The 15,062-nt window shown below is 41.0% G+C and overlaps 1 protein-coding gene across 2 annotated transcripts in view; it reads left to right on the top strand.

The window, feature by feature from the left end:
* Positions 1 to 10,904: 10,904 nt before the first annotated feature.
* Positions 10,905 to 15,062, top strand: part of cdh12a (cadherin 12a) — a 45,585-nt gene continuing 41,427 nt past the window's right edge. Inside the window, exon 1 of one of the 2 annotated variants that reach the window (XM_085389240.1) lies at positions 10,905 to 11,009. The gene's annotated coding sequence lies outside the window, so the exon portion shown is untranslated. The remainder of the gene's footprint in view (positions 11,010 to 15,062) is intronic. The other variant, XM_085389239.1, reaches the window with a different exon arrangement.

The raw sequence follows: 15,062 nt of genomic DNA on the forward strand, positions 1-15,062 counted from the left end.
TCTGTTCATCACATGCTTCTGAAAATCTTTCGCCATGTCTTTGGAAATGTCTTGAAGAGGGATTTGTATTGCTGCACATTGTCACCTTGCGTTTGGACAAATCTCTCTCTCTCTCTCTCTCTCTCTCTCTATATATATATATATATATATAGATATATATATATATATATATATATATATATATATATATATATATATATATATATATATATATATATATATATATATATATGGCTGCAGGACCATAAAAATCTGTCCCCACAATCAAAGGATGCTTCAGGTGGGAGCTCACTGCAGCTTGTACTTGATGCGTTTTGCCATTCTATTTCATTTGTAGTGGCTCTATGGGATATTTGTGTATGTGTACTTGTCTATCCCCATGTCCCTATACACACCTCAACTCCACCCACTCTAAAGCCAGTGGCTGATGCTCCATGATGATGGCACACAGTGGTGAAGCGTCCTGGAGCAGACTCCACAGAGCTGGAACTAGCTGCCTCCCAGCCGTTGGTCATAGGTGCTCTGATGCCTCCCTGGGCGCGCCGACAGGTAATCCATGGCCCGCATCATGTCCAAGCTGGCCTATTGGTGGCAGTGGACCCACTCTGTGGTGTCTGAGGGGGTTCCCCAATGAATTGTTTGTTCACCACCTGCTCCAGTGATGTGAGCCTTCAGTGGGGCCATGTTGTAGCCACCATGTTGTTGTGTCAAAGAGCCGCTTGTCATAGGCAAACGTCCAGTTCTCAATCAATGCTGGTGATCATCCTCCGTCCCGGAGTCTAAGCAGTCCACTACTGCTCAGCGGACATCTTCAAAGCTGCTCCTTGCTGCTATGAGCCATTGGAGAGCTGCCGTGGCAGTGATGGACCACTGCCTGCTGCCACTGCATGGCCTACAGCTTAGCCACCATCTGGCCCAGCGCCTCAACTGGCTGGGCCGGTTGAGGGTCCACCATACCATGGCACGGCACTGTTTTGGCACCACTGTGATAGAACAAGGAACCTTGCAGATAGTGTTGCAAGATGAATGAACTTTTATCTGCACAATTTCTCCTTGCAGCAGATTTTCAGCTACACACCACATCCTGAACCCACTGCTCCACCCCTGCCCTGTAGCTATGCCACAAACCACACCCCGCCACAGAGGTCTAAACACCAGCTCTGCTGCACTGAAACCTGTGGACCTTTCTCACAGCATTGGGAAGACAATTGGCAACCCCTCATCCCACTCTCTTCTTATCTCAAGGCAAAATTTCCTCATCATGGACTTTTGAAGCATTTGACAAAAATGCTCAAGTGCCTCAGGATGGATTCTGTGACTCACTGGATTGTTGATGCTTGATGGATGATTGTGACTTTTAGGACTGAACATTTTAGATATGAATCTGAATCCTTGGTCAGTTTGAATGGACTTTGGCGAAATAAAAACTGAGAAAAAATGCTTTGATTTTGAAAGTGGAATAGCCTCGGAGAAGTGTGTGGGAGCGCACATTAGCGGACCTACACAGTCAGGAGTAAATGGCTAAAAGGTGACATATGTGGAAAGAGCAGCAGTACCTGGTTCTGTCCCCTTTTCATTGATATAAACACGAGGACCTTCAGCACTTGGGTTTGCAGTCGACAGATACAGGGAGTGCAGAATTATTAGGCAAATTAGTATTTTGTCCACATCATCCTCTTCATGCATGTTGTCTTACTCCAAGCTGTGTAGGCTCTAAAGCCTACTACCAATTAAGCATATTAGGTGATGTGCATCTCTGTAATGAGAAGGGGTGTGGTCTAATGACATCAACACCCTATATCAGGTGTGCATAATTATTAGGCAACGTCCTTTCCTTTGGCAAAATGGGTCAAAAGAAGGACTTGACAGGCTCAGAAACGTCAAAAATAGTGAGATATCTTGCAGAGGGATGCAGCAGTCTCAAAATTGCAAAGCTTCTGAAGCGTGATCATCGAACAATCAAGCGTTTCATTCAAAATAGTCAACAGGGTCGCAAGAAGCGTGTGGAAAAACCAAGGCGCAAAATAACTGCCCATGAACTGAGAAAAGTCAAGCGTGCAGCTGCCAAGATGCCACTTGCCACCAGTTTGGCCATATTTCAGAGCTGCAACATCACTGGAGTGCCCAAAAGCACAAGGTGTGCAATACTCAGAGACATGGCCAAGGTAAGAAAGGCTGAAAGACGACCACCACTGAACAAGACACACAAGCTGAAACGTCAAGACTGGGCCAAGAAATATCTCAAGACTGGTTTTTCTAAGGTTTTATGGACTGATGAAATGAGAGTGAGTCTTGATGGGCCAGATGGATGGGCCCGTGGCTGGATTGGTAAAGGGCAGAGAGCTCCAGTCCGACTCAGACGCCAGCAAGGTGGAGGTGGAGTACTGGTTTGGGCTGGTATCATCAAAGATGAGCTTGTGGGGCCTTTTCGGGTTGAGGATGGAGTCAAGCTCAACTCCCAGTCCTACTGCCAGTTTCTGGAAGACACCTTCTTCAAGCAGTGGTACAGGAAGAAGTCTGCATCCTTCAAGAAAAACATGATTTTCATGCAGGACAATGCTCCATCACACGCGTCCAAGTACTCCACAGCGTGGCTGCAAGAAAGGGTATAAAAGAAGAAAAACTAATGACATGGCCTCCTTGTTCACCTGATCTGAACCCCATTGAGAACCTGTGGTCCATCATCAAATGTGAGATTTACAAGGAGGGAAAACAGTACACCTCTCTGAACAGTGTCTGGGAGGCTGTGGTTGCTGCTGCACGCAATGTTGATGGTGAACAGATCAAAACACTGACAGGATCCATGGATGGCAGGCTTTTGAGTGTCCTTGCAAAGAAAGGTGGCTATATTGGTCGCTGATTTGTTTTTGTTTTGTTTTTGAATGTCAGAAATGTATATTTGTGAATGTGGAGATGTTATATTGGTTTCACTGGTAAAAAGAAATAATTGAAATGGGTATATATTTGTTTTTTGTTAAGTTGCCTAATAATTATGCACAGTAATAGTCACCTGCACACACAGATATCCCCCTAAAATAGCTAAAACTAAAAACAAACTAAAAACTACTTCCAAAAACATTCAGCTTTGATATTAATGAGTTTTTTGGGTTCATTGAGAACATGGTTGTTGTTCAATAATAACATTATTCCTCAAAAATACAACTTGCCTAATAATTCTGCACTCCCTGTATTTAGCCATATATATACTGTGCTTGTGTCATATCTGTCCTTTCAATTTTAATAGCATTTTAGTTTTCACCCAGTCATTCTCACTATTTACACCCCATACACCCATATACACCAACACATGCACCCAATGGGCTACTTTTAACACAGACAAGCGGGGAAGTGGTCTTACACGCCCATTTCCTGCACCCTGTCTGGGGCTGGGGTTTGTGGTAATCCCCTGATTACACAGAACTACTATAGGTAATTGAGTGGTACTTAGAAACTTAGAATTATTACGTTCTTGTTTCCCTCCTTGTTACCCTACTTTTACCACTTTATCACCAAGCTGTAATCTGAACATTATAGAATTCATTTTGAAATCGTATTACTGACTTTTAAAGCTCTGACTCGGGACGCTCCTGTCTGAGTCTGTGATCTTTTAGAACCCCAGATTCTGTCTGGGTTTATCTGGAACAAAAAAACACCCAGAATACGCAAGACATATCTTCAAAGACCGAAAAAGATGGGGGGGATGGCTTTACCAAACTTTATGTTCTATTATTGGGCATGTAATATTCGTATTCTCAGGTATTGGCTACAGGGGGAAGACACGAATAATGCCCCGGCCTGGCTCAGTTTGGAGACTTCTTCCTGTGTCTCAGCCTCTTTACCAGCCCTGATTTATGCCCAAAAGCAGCCTTCGAGTACAGGCTCTTATAATAACTCTATTGTCAAAGTTACCTTGAAAATATGGTATCAATTTCGTCGTTATTTTAAGTTGACCTTTTTTCCCCTTCAATCACCCATCTTGAAAAATCCGTCTTTTCAGCCTTCGTTAGCTGATGGTGCTTTTTATTTGTGGGCCTCTTTGGGTATCAGGTCTTTTTCTGATCTGTACATTCAGAATACATTTGCCTCCTTTGAACAGCTCTCATTGAAATTTGGCCTTCCAAAAAGTCACTTTTTTCGCTATTTACAAATCCGGAGTTTTGTTAAGGAGAAATCCTCTCAGTTCCCATCTAGACCTTCTTATCATGACTTTGATAACCTTCTATTGCCTCCGCCCTCATTACAGGGCCTGATCTCCTGTTTGTATGGGAGAATATGTTCCTTTGGCAACTCTTCAATCTCGGCTATTAAATTGGCATGGGAGCAGGATCTGGGGTGTGTGATTCAGGATGACTCTTGGGATAAAATTCTTTACCGGGTCCATGGCTCCTCATTCTGTGCCAAACATGGGCTGATTCAATGTAAGATTCTGCACCGTGTACATTGGACTAAGGCCAGACTAGCTCAAATATACCCCAATCTTAGCCCTGACTGCGACCGTTGTCATCAAACACCTGCCTCTTTAATGCATATGTTTTGGTCATGTTCATCCCTCAAACAATACTGGATTAATATTTTCTTGATTTTATCTAAGATCATCCAGCTAACCCTCCAACCTGTGCCCTTAACTGCTTTGTTTGGGGTTCTTCCTGATTCAGTTGCCTTGCCGACGCCTCAAGCGGATCTGGTCGCATTTCTCACCTTATTGGCAAGACGCAGAATATTGCTATGTTGGAAGTCCCCTTCTGCCCCATCCTGGGAAATCTGGATCAGAGACGTTCTGCATTTTAGCAAACTCGAAAAGATTAAATTCACCCTGCGCGGGTCTACGGCCAAATTTTTTAAGACCTGGCAACCCTTTTTTGATCATGTTCAGACTTTGCGGTCTCGCAATGCTCCCAATTAGCCAGCTCAGACTTTATCATATTTTATTTTTTCTTATCTTATGTTCAAGTAAGAGGCCTAAGTTTAAGTATATGGATTCTATTGTGCCTGCGTTCTATGATGGTATTTATTTAACTACTTTATACATATTTCTTTTCTCTAACAGAATTGATTTATCCCTATAACTAAGCTGACCATTTATCATGTGTGGGTTTTTTTTTTTTTTTTTGTTTGTGTCTGTGTGGAGGTGGGGGTTTTGGATACTCTCCACATCTCCCTTGTACACTCAGGAACTGTTGTCTTGTACCCTAGGGTTTGTTACTAGTATTATTAGATTGGATTTTTTCCTTTTTCTGTTTGTACACCCACTGGTACTGCTATAATTATGAGGTGGGAGTGTATGTCTTATATTGCTTTATGTTCTTTAAAAAGAAAACGGCATATTGTTCAATTTGTCTTTTGTAAAAGTCGATGCAAAAACTTTAATAAAAATATCGGGAAAAAAAAAAAAAAAAGAACCCCACGTTCCCTCTTTGCAGCCTGAGATCATCTAATCAAAGGCTGCTGGTAGCCCACACAGATTTATTTGCTGCTTTGCACAGTCTTAGTGCAGTTCTGACGTCAACCAAACCAGTGGTTTTATATATTATCCTTATTGCTCGTTTTTGCAGAATGTATATTATGAGAAGACCAGCAGGTCTGCAGTGTGGTTTGAGGAATACTCTGAGAAAATGACACCTGTCATGGAGGAGAAGAGAAAACCCCACCCACACAAAACCAGCCACTTCTGGTCCTCTGAGCAACCTGCAGCAGATTGCCAGGTGACAACGAGTACTGGTTCTAGCTCTGCTCTGACATACAGCTGACACAGGCTAGGACTGAATCAGGCAGGCTGTGGGCTCCATACAGAAGAGAACCACACCTCTAAAGTTCACAACAGGCAAGTTAATCCAGGATTAAGTACAACAGATGGAGGCTGAGTAGAGCACTACTCTGAGCTGTATGTCAGGGAGAACGTTGTAACTGAAGAAGCCCTGAACACCACTGACTGCATGTGCTAAAGCAGCTGGACAAACCCTCATCTAAAAGAACTCAGCAAAACCCTGGACTGTCTCGCGTCTGGCAGAGAACCTGGGAAACATGACATTCCTGCTGAGGTCTGAGAGTGCTGCAAAGGGACTATCATCATCAAACTGCGTGAAATCCTTTGCCTCTGTTGGAGGGACGGTTCTGTGCTGCAAGATATGATAAATGCCAACATAGTCACACTCTGACATAACAAAGATGACAGGAGCAACTGCAATATTTCTCTCCTCACCATCTCTTTACACAAGTTTCTCTGAAAAGCCATAATTGTGTTGGCAGAGAGAGTCTACCCACAGCTGCCGTTTGGACTCTGTGCCAACAGGTCCACATGGTGACAGCTGCAGGAGAACAGGGACAAAAGGCAGGGAACAATGGTGCCTGTTCATAGCCTTCATAGCTCTTACAGATATGAAAGAAGATTGAATGTCCTCCAAGGCTCTTCAGCATCATCAGGTCTTCTTATGAAGACATGAAGGGTAGTGTTGTGTTTGGCTATGTCAGGGCTACACCCTTGCATCCACCCTATCTGTAATATTCTTTGCAGTTCTTCTGACGCATAGCTTTGAATCTGCTGCAGAAGACATCAACCTCAGAAGCTGGTCATACGGCAAACTCTCCAGACTAACATCAAAATACAAAGTTTAGCTGAAATGCTGATGGTGGAAGTAAACACTAGTTAATATAGTGGAGAATACCTGTGGTAAATAACATGGGCGCACACTCACAGCTAAAAGTCCAGTGTCTGACGAGCTGAGTCCTTCCTTCACGCTAACACGTCCTGGATTGCACCACCTGTCATTTACAACACTGCAATCACACCACCTTTCTTCTAACTGCTCAGCTTGAAGTCTTCTGTTAAAGATATACTTAGTTTGCACAAGTTCACCTTAAAAATATAATTCTACATGATTGTATTGGCATTTGTACATTTTGTAAGCATTTACAGTCATGCACAAAGGTTTTGGCAGTATCACCACTAGCATCTAAGTCTTTGAACTGTGCGACATACTGACGATAGATCATCACTAAATACAAACGTGAATAATAATCTCAATAAAAATGAAGTGGCAAAGTGTATGAAACACAAAATTCATGCAGAAACCTTTGGCCATGACTGAACTCAGACAAACTGTGAGAAAGTCGACGTTTTATCCTTTGGACTGTGTGTGCACGAGAGGGTCAGAGGGCATCAGGGAGAATGTTCAAATAGCCTGATACATGTTTAAATACATGTTGACTGCCCGTGGAACAGAGCGAGGAAGGTTTATGTCTGGAAAAAGTGTTTATAATCAAAGGTCAAACTCTTCTCACCAAGCTCATAAAGATGTCAGTGTTTTTGCCAGTAGATGGCAGTAGCGTTTTTTGTTTTGTTTTTTTTACATCAGTGCCTGGTGCTTAAACATCTCTATGCATGATTTCAACAGTCACTGCTGGAAGGAAGTTCTCAAATGACGGTAATTCGTTGTTGGGGTCACTTTTGTCCATGAAAACATGTAACACACATCCAGAGGTTGGGAGTGCCACAACTGTCAAACATTAAAATAGTTTGCCAATGTTTGGCTTCAAAACTTTGGAAATATTTATGATTGACTTATGATTCTTTACCAAAAATAAAAATTGAAGAAACAAAGTGCATAAAACAATTTGTCTCACTGACAAAATAAATGTGGCCATGACTGTAATCTCCGTTGCAAACACTCGACTCTAGAAATAAAATGCTTTTTTAGATGAACCACTCTTCTCTTAAGTCTGATATTTTCCTCTTAATTCTTTTGGCGCACTCAGCAGCAGCTTGTTGGTAACCCTGGACAGGTTGCCAGTTTGTCACCAGAACGTTTAATAGAAATTTAAAATATTGTCGTACTGTAAAAATGCCTTCAACTTACTGCAGTTCTTTGTGATTTTCTTTAGTCAGCTTACACATTAAAACAAGTGATGGGTGGAATCAAAGGTTGGGAAGTTTAAAAAGAAAATATTAATTAATATATATTTTCAAGATACTTTATTTGTCACGTACATAGCGTTTCTGATTTGACCCTGATAGTGTGGAACCTTCTGCCTGATTGCAGAAGCTGAAGCAGTTTGTTACCTGGATGGGACGAGTCCTTTAACATCTGAGCTGCTCTGGACCAGCATCTCCTGGTGTAAATGTCCTGTAGGAACGGGAGAACAGACCTGCAGCAGCGTCTTGACACACAGATCACTCTCTGAAGAGCTTTTTGGTCCTGAACACAGATATCCGTATACCAGGATGTGATGTTTTGTGTGAGGATGCTCTTCAAAGAAAACAAAATGTGTGTATATATAATGACTGATTTTTATCCTGTTCTGGCAGCCATTCTTCCTTGTCTAAACAGTTTGAACTTATTTAAAAATTGTTGCAAGAAACAAGCTGATCTGACCATCCCTGCATTTTTTAACCAAAGGACACACCAAGTAGAAATAAATAAACTGTATAAAATGTCAGGTAAAGGTGTTCAAGATTGTGAAACAGTTGTGGTATGGAGTACTGTTGCCGTCATCTTCCAACTTCTGTAAGAAGAAAACTGATGACACGCATCTCCCGCTGTCGTCTGTCAGCCTTCCTTCACTGAAGTCAGGGCCCAGCACAAACAGCAGGACGTCTGCATCCACCTGCAAATGCATTAAATACAACATGGTTTACAATAACATTAACAATGCAAATAACCAAATTAACTGATGCAGTGATGCTCACACAATAAATGTGGGGTTCCTGAGTCCATAAGAAACAGATACTATTAGTAAAAATATATCTTTTTTACAACCTTGTTTACAACTTTACTTACAACCTTTGAATGTCCGGGAACGAAGAGCTGCTGGCTCTTGTAAACCACAGAGCTTTAGTCCCTGAGTGTTGGGATCAGCCGCACCAGTGCATGCAATGTCATGGCACTAAGACAGGGAGGAGATAATACTTTAATTCATTCTGAATGAAGACCAAATATTTATTGATGCTTTATGACTGCTTTTGTAAAACAAGCAAACAATTAAAAAAGAATGAAAGAAAAGGTATTGTTGGACTTTTTGTAAGCATGTCAAATGTTGCATCAGAACAGTTTCTTATGGTTTGTGACTCACTGTCACAGTTGAAATTGTTCTCCTGGTGGTCACAGATACTGTACCTAGTGGCTTTTGCCTTTTTGTCCTTCTCCATCAAAGAAATTACTCCCAGTTCCTCTCATTATTTCTGTGAAAAAGGCCGGTTTCTGTTCAAAGCACAACCTAATTATTCAGATAGCCTGACAGGGACAGAAACTGAAGATCATACATGGGCGAAAGGGTTGTAATCGGAAGGTTGCCGGTTCGAGCCCCAGTCACAGTCTCGGTCGTTGTGTCCTTGGGCGAGACACTTCACCCGTTGCCTACTGGTGGTGGTCAGAGGGCCCGGTGGCGCCAGTGTCCGGCAGCCTCGCCTCTGTCAGTGCGCCCCAGGGTGGCTGTGGCTGCAACGTAGCTGCCATCACCAGTGTGTGAATGTGTGTGTGAATGGGTGGATGACTGGATGTGTAAAGCGCTATACAAATACAGACCATTTTACACAGTTTACTGATTTAATGAGATCTGCGATCAGCCTTCACTGACAGCCGAACAGGACAAACAGGTAAGAACTGTGCACCACTACTGAAATAAATAGGTTATTACTGAAATACAAGCAAACTATGATATAAATCTAAAGGTGCTATTAACACGTTTAGTTATGAAGGACTCATTAGTTTTCTTCTAACATCCAGAAGTCTGCACGATGTGTTTCATGGTTAAACGTAACATGACCGAAACACCAACACCCCACACAAATCTGATGCTAATCTGATTTTATCCACACTGGTCCACACCACCAACAGTTCAAAGCCATCGATTATCCGGGATCAACTGTCTTGGCTTAGTTTGCACGGTAACCAATCAGGTGTTAGACAAGCTGCAGTGGCAGCGTTAACCCCGCCCCCCTGACTTTGATAACATTAATTAATTACCACAGCCGCAGCGCCAGGAGTGCCAGAATGAATTAAATAAATACGCCATTAAATAATTAATTAAATGTGTTATTAATTAAATACAATTGGAAATAAAGAAATCACTTATTCATTTTTTAAATGAAACGAATGGACATTCAATGAATTATTGAAATATTTATTTAATCAATTAATTCCAATCCTAATTAATTAATGGAACATTTAATTAATGATTTAATGCAGTTTTTAATGAATTCATTGAATCTATACATATACAGAGTTACTTCTGTGCCAGCTACATGATGTAAGTCAGCCTGTGCTGCAGTGTTTCATCTCTTTAAAACAACACTAACAATATCAACATCAACAAATACTTAGACCAAGCAACAAAGCACTACAAACCTGACGTTACCATCGTATATGTTATGTCACGTCAGCATAAATGACAGATACATTTCCCTTTTTTGAAAATGGTGCACAGTAATATCTATTTTCATTTTTGCTGCAGTTTATAAAAATTAATATAACAGCTTTTTTGAGGGATGTATGTTTGACATTTCTGTAACTAGAAAATTGTGACACTTAATACTTACATGTGGACTGAATACATACATATTATACAGTTTTTTTAAAATTTGGGATATAATGCTTGTACTGATGCATAGTGTTTGAAACTTGAAATGTTCCAAAAATGCCACAACAGCAGGTAAAAATGTGAAAGAAACTCTGGTGGATTTGTTCTATGTTAGGTGTAAAAGGGTTAATTAAATTGTATTTTCATGCTATGGCATTATGGTTTAAAAAACTATTATATCAATATGGAACAACTGAACTGAACTGAAACAAAAGCAAGAGAAAGCGAGCGGGTCAAGAGTACGATGAGAAGGAGGGAGGGATTTAGAAGGAAAGAGACAGAGAGATTGGAGGATACAGAGGGAGGCAGGGGGTGAGTGCACATGGAGCATGGTTTTAGTTCAGTGGAGTGAACTGACAGAGGAGCTCGCCACAGAGGGAGAAATATTTGGACTTAACTTCCAGCAGCGTGGAGGGACACTGGAAGGCTTCTGTGAGGTAAATGCACTGCAAGTACCACGGGGTGCTGACTCTGCACACGGAAATTAAATGGAAGTTTCTGTGATTTCTTAACAAAGCTTTTATTTCTATGTGTCAACAAGCATCAAGGTTAGCAAGCTTTAGCGTGAGAGGTAAGCAGTAAGTCGGGGGGGGGGGGGGGGGGGGGGGGGGGGGGGGAGCTTCCAGGCTCTGTCTTAAATCAGTTCAAGAAGTGTCAGCTGCAGTAACGGGAGCTGCAACAAGGCCGTGTTGTGCTTTCCCACACAGGAACACATGTTCACTTTCTGCACTGCACTGCAAGCATTGTTGCACTGTTGCATTCATACACGTTATAATAGTTTGAGAGTGCATCATATTCTTTCAACATGACTCGTTTGCCAAATGTGGACTGTTAAAAAAGAAGCTTCAATTGTGGCATTAAGAGTAAAACAATAATAATAGACACACAAAAACCCTGTGAACCACATTCCCAGCAGCTAACAGCATCTGTGTGATTAACCTCTTTCACCTGACATGATATTTATTTGGCCTGGTTCTTCTAAAGAGCTTTTTCATTATACCTGAGCACTCAGACTGCTTCCCTCATTTACACAGGATGTTTGTTCTACTGTCTATCTAAAACTCACACACATTCACACCCCGATGGGTCCATCGGACAGCAGCTTGGGTTTAGTATCATGCCCAAGGATATTAGGCATGCAGACTGGAGCATGGACTGAACAGGGATCAAACCAACAACCTTCCAATTAGTAGATGTCATATTTGAAAAATTCAGGGCATTAAAAATGAAAGCAACTTGAGCTGCACTTTAAATCTCATTTAAATGTTGAAAAGTTACACAATTGTTGTAATGTCCAAGGCAGCCCTCCATTTATGTCCCTTTTATTTAAAAAAAATGTGTTCACTCAGAGAGAATCCATAAGACACTGGGAGAACACAGAGTAGCTTCAAACCCAGGACCGTTCTCCTGTGAGGCGATGATGCTAACCGCTGCACCACTGTACTGCCATAGCCTTATTAGTGTAAAAGCTTCGTCCTGAACCTTTAATTAGTATTAGTTTGTCAAGGAGCTCCTCTGTGTATCAAAGTATTCTGGAGTTAATTCTGCGGCCATCTGTCCGTCAGCTTAAGCTTTTCCCAAATCGGGTCATGCAGTAGGACAATGATCCCAAGCATGCCTGCAAATCTACAGCAAATGGCTAAAAAGAGAAAAGAATCAAGCCAAAGTCTAAACTTCAACCCAGCTGGCATGATGTGTCAGGACCTCAGGTAAGCTGTGGACAACTGAACGCACACAAACCCGAGCAGCGTTTTTCATTTCAATCAGGTTTATGTAGTGCCAAATCACAGCAGCGGTCACCTCAAGATACTTCATATTGTAAAATAAAGACCATGCAATAATGCAAAGACCCCCCCCCCCCCAAAGACCCCCCCCCCTCAGAAAACCAAAAAGCAAACAGACAAACAAAAACAGTAATATTCAAGTGCCAGAGATGTACCATCACATCAAAGTAAAGAAAGTTTCCATAATTAAATTACAGTAAATGTCCTCATGTCATAATAATTTAAATATGGTTGTTTTAGTTTTAAATTTACACAAAATATTGTGTATTTTAAGAGATTTTATATAGTAAATAAAGTTGAAACAATGAAATGACTAATAATATGGTCAAACACAGTTCTTTACATTTACATAAACCTAATATTGCAGAAATGCGCTGTTATTGGGTTTTATTATGAAATTTAATGTAAAACAAAATCTTGTACTTTTATTCCATAATTTAAGTCAAAATACTTTTATTAAACTAGTAACTGGGTTTAGAAATGACAGTAATCTAATGTTCATCTTTGTGCATATGACGTGTATAATTTTTCCATGTATTCTAAGATGGATTCAGCCTTTTACAGTAGCCAGAAAACGGTATTGTAATTATAATATAGTTTGTTACAGATCACATCAAGTAGATACTAATGGTGTGAATATTGAAAGAGCTGACTCCAGACCATCACACTTCCTCCTCCGTGTTTGACAGTCCACACACTATGGAACCGTCCTTTCACCCACTCGACGGTGTACAAAGATCCTGTCTGATGACCCGAAGATATCAAAATTTGATTTATCAGTCCATAACAGTGTTCTTCAAGTTACTTCAAAAAAGTAATTAGTTACTTATTCTCCAAAAAAGTAATCCCATTACATTGCTGATTACTTATTTTCAAACGTAATAGTTACTTTTAAAAACATGATGCACAACCTGAATATGTAGTAAAGCAACAGACCTTTCAGCCCAATTCTACTTTTCTGCATAATCCATCATATAAGATGTAATCCAACAGAAAGCCTCTTCCTAAAAAATGTTTTATTAGTTTAAATCTTTGAACTTTGAGCACATTGCATCGAGCAAGAATTTAATCATATGCAACATTCTCTGACTTGTGTTCAACATTTAAAGCTATTTTCTGCACATTCCAGCAGATAAAGTCAAATCATGTTTTAAGTAGATGCAAGTAAAAAAAATAAAATCAAATCAAAGACTCAGCAGCTCTTAAATCTATTGTCTGTGTTTATCAGGAGTGGGGCGGGTGGAGGTTTGCCCACAGTGGTCATGTCAGTGGGAGGATCCGGGGGTTTCTTGGTGAATGTCACGTTCCTGTGGCAGCGCGCTCGCTGCTCGCTCAGATTTCAAGTTTCATTTTTCGCTGTAAAAAGAAGTTTTCTTCCCACGCAGAGTGAACACCGGACACTAATGTTTTTGTCACTTTTTACAGAATCAAACTCAAAGTAATGTGATTACTTCCACACTTTAAACGCTGCATGGTCGTACTCTCTCCATCACTCCATATGATCCATTGTTGATCTCCACACAGCTGTTGCCACGGACGTCGCACACTCGTACGTCATTGTCATGAGACACTCTCACAAACAAAATCAGGGTTTAGTAACGCAGTAACGCAGCGTGACTACAGGAAAGTAACAGTAATCGAATTACTTTTTTTTTTGCAATAGTAATCCCTTACATCACTCATTACATGAAATAAGTAATCCGATTGCATTACTGTCCATCTCTGGTCCATAATACCTTCTTCCAGTCTTCAGTCGTCCCGTGTCGGTGTTTCATGGCCCAGACAAACCTCTGTCTTATTCTGACGTCTGGCTTTCTTTCTGCAACTCGTCCTGTCAAACCTGCAGCTCAAAGTTTTCTCTTCACAGCTGGAACTGAGACTTTCTCACTACGACCACTATGAAGCTGCTTGAAGCTGTTGTCCTGTGAGCCGCCATCACACAGCTGTTACCTCTCAGAAACTTGTCCTCTGATTCAGTCGTGTCTTTGGGTCAGCAGACGTCTTCCTGTCACAGTTTGTGAGCCTTTGGATGCTGAAGGAAACTGGACTCACTGACACTTTGACTTTCTTTGCAGTTTCTCTGTAGGACAGACCGACATTTATAAGTGTTATGTTGGTCTGTCTCTCTTCCACTGTTAATCTCACGATTTTGTACCAACACACTACTCTCAGCAGTACAGTACTGTTCAACTGATGCTGACGAGGGTACCACAGTGTGTTCCAACACTGCTTCATGCAGACAGAGGGGGTTGGAAGTAATGCAGAAAATCCAGAGAAGTTGAAACAGCTGTAGGATTGAGTAGCACCAGCTTTCAAGGCTTGCTCAGCCTCCATCGCTGCAGAACAGCTTTAGGTTGTTAACCCACGCTGTGTTCCCCGAAAAAGTCTTTTTGTCTAATTCTGAAATGTACCTTATTTATTCTTTGTTTTTAACCTCTGGCATTTCACCACTTAAATTTGTACAATTTCAAGCTATTCATAGGACTTAAAATGCAACAAATAACTGGAAAAATTAGGATGTTCTAAAACTTGACCAGTAGTATATATTAGAGAATGGTGAGATTTTACTTTATAGTGACAACTCCTAAGCAATTAGGACACTAAATTACTGTGCCCTAATTTTTTAATTATTACTAACAAATAGACCACAACAAAAAACAAACCCTAACAATTTGATATTAAAAAAGAATAACTTATTCAAAAAGG

The sequence above is a fragment of the Rhamphochromis longiceps genome, linkage group LG18 (genome assembly GCF_057381845.1).
Source record: "Rhamphochromis longiceps isolate RC_006_pf linkage group LG18, R_longiceps_female_GT1.1, whole genome shotgun sequence".
NCBI classification, from domain to species: domain Eukaryota; kingdom Metazoa; phylum Chordata; class Actinopteri; order Cichliformes; family Cichlidae; genus Rhamphochromis; species Rhamphochromis longiceps.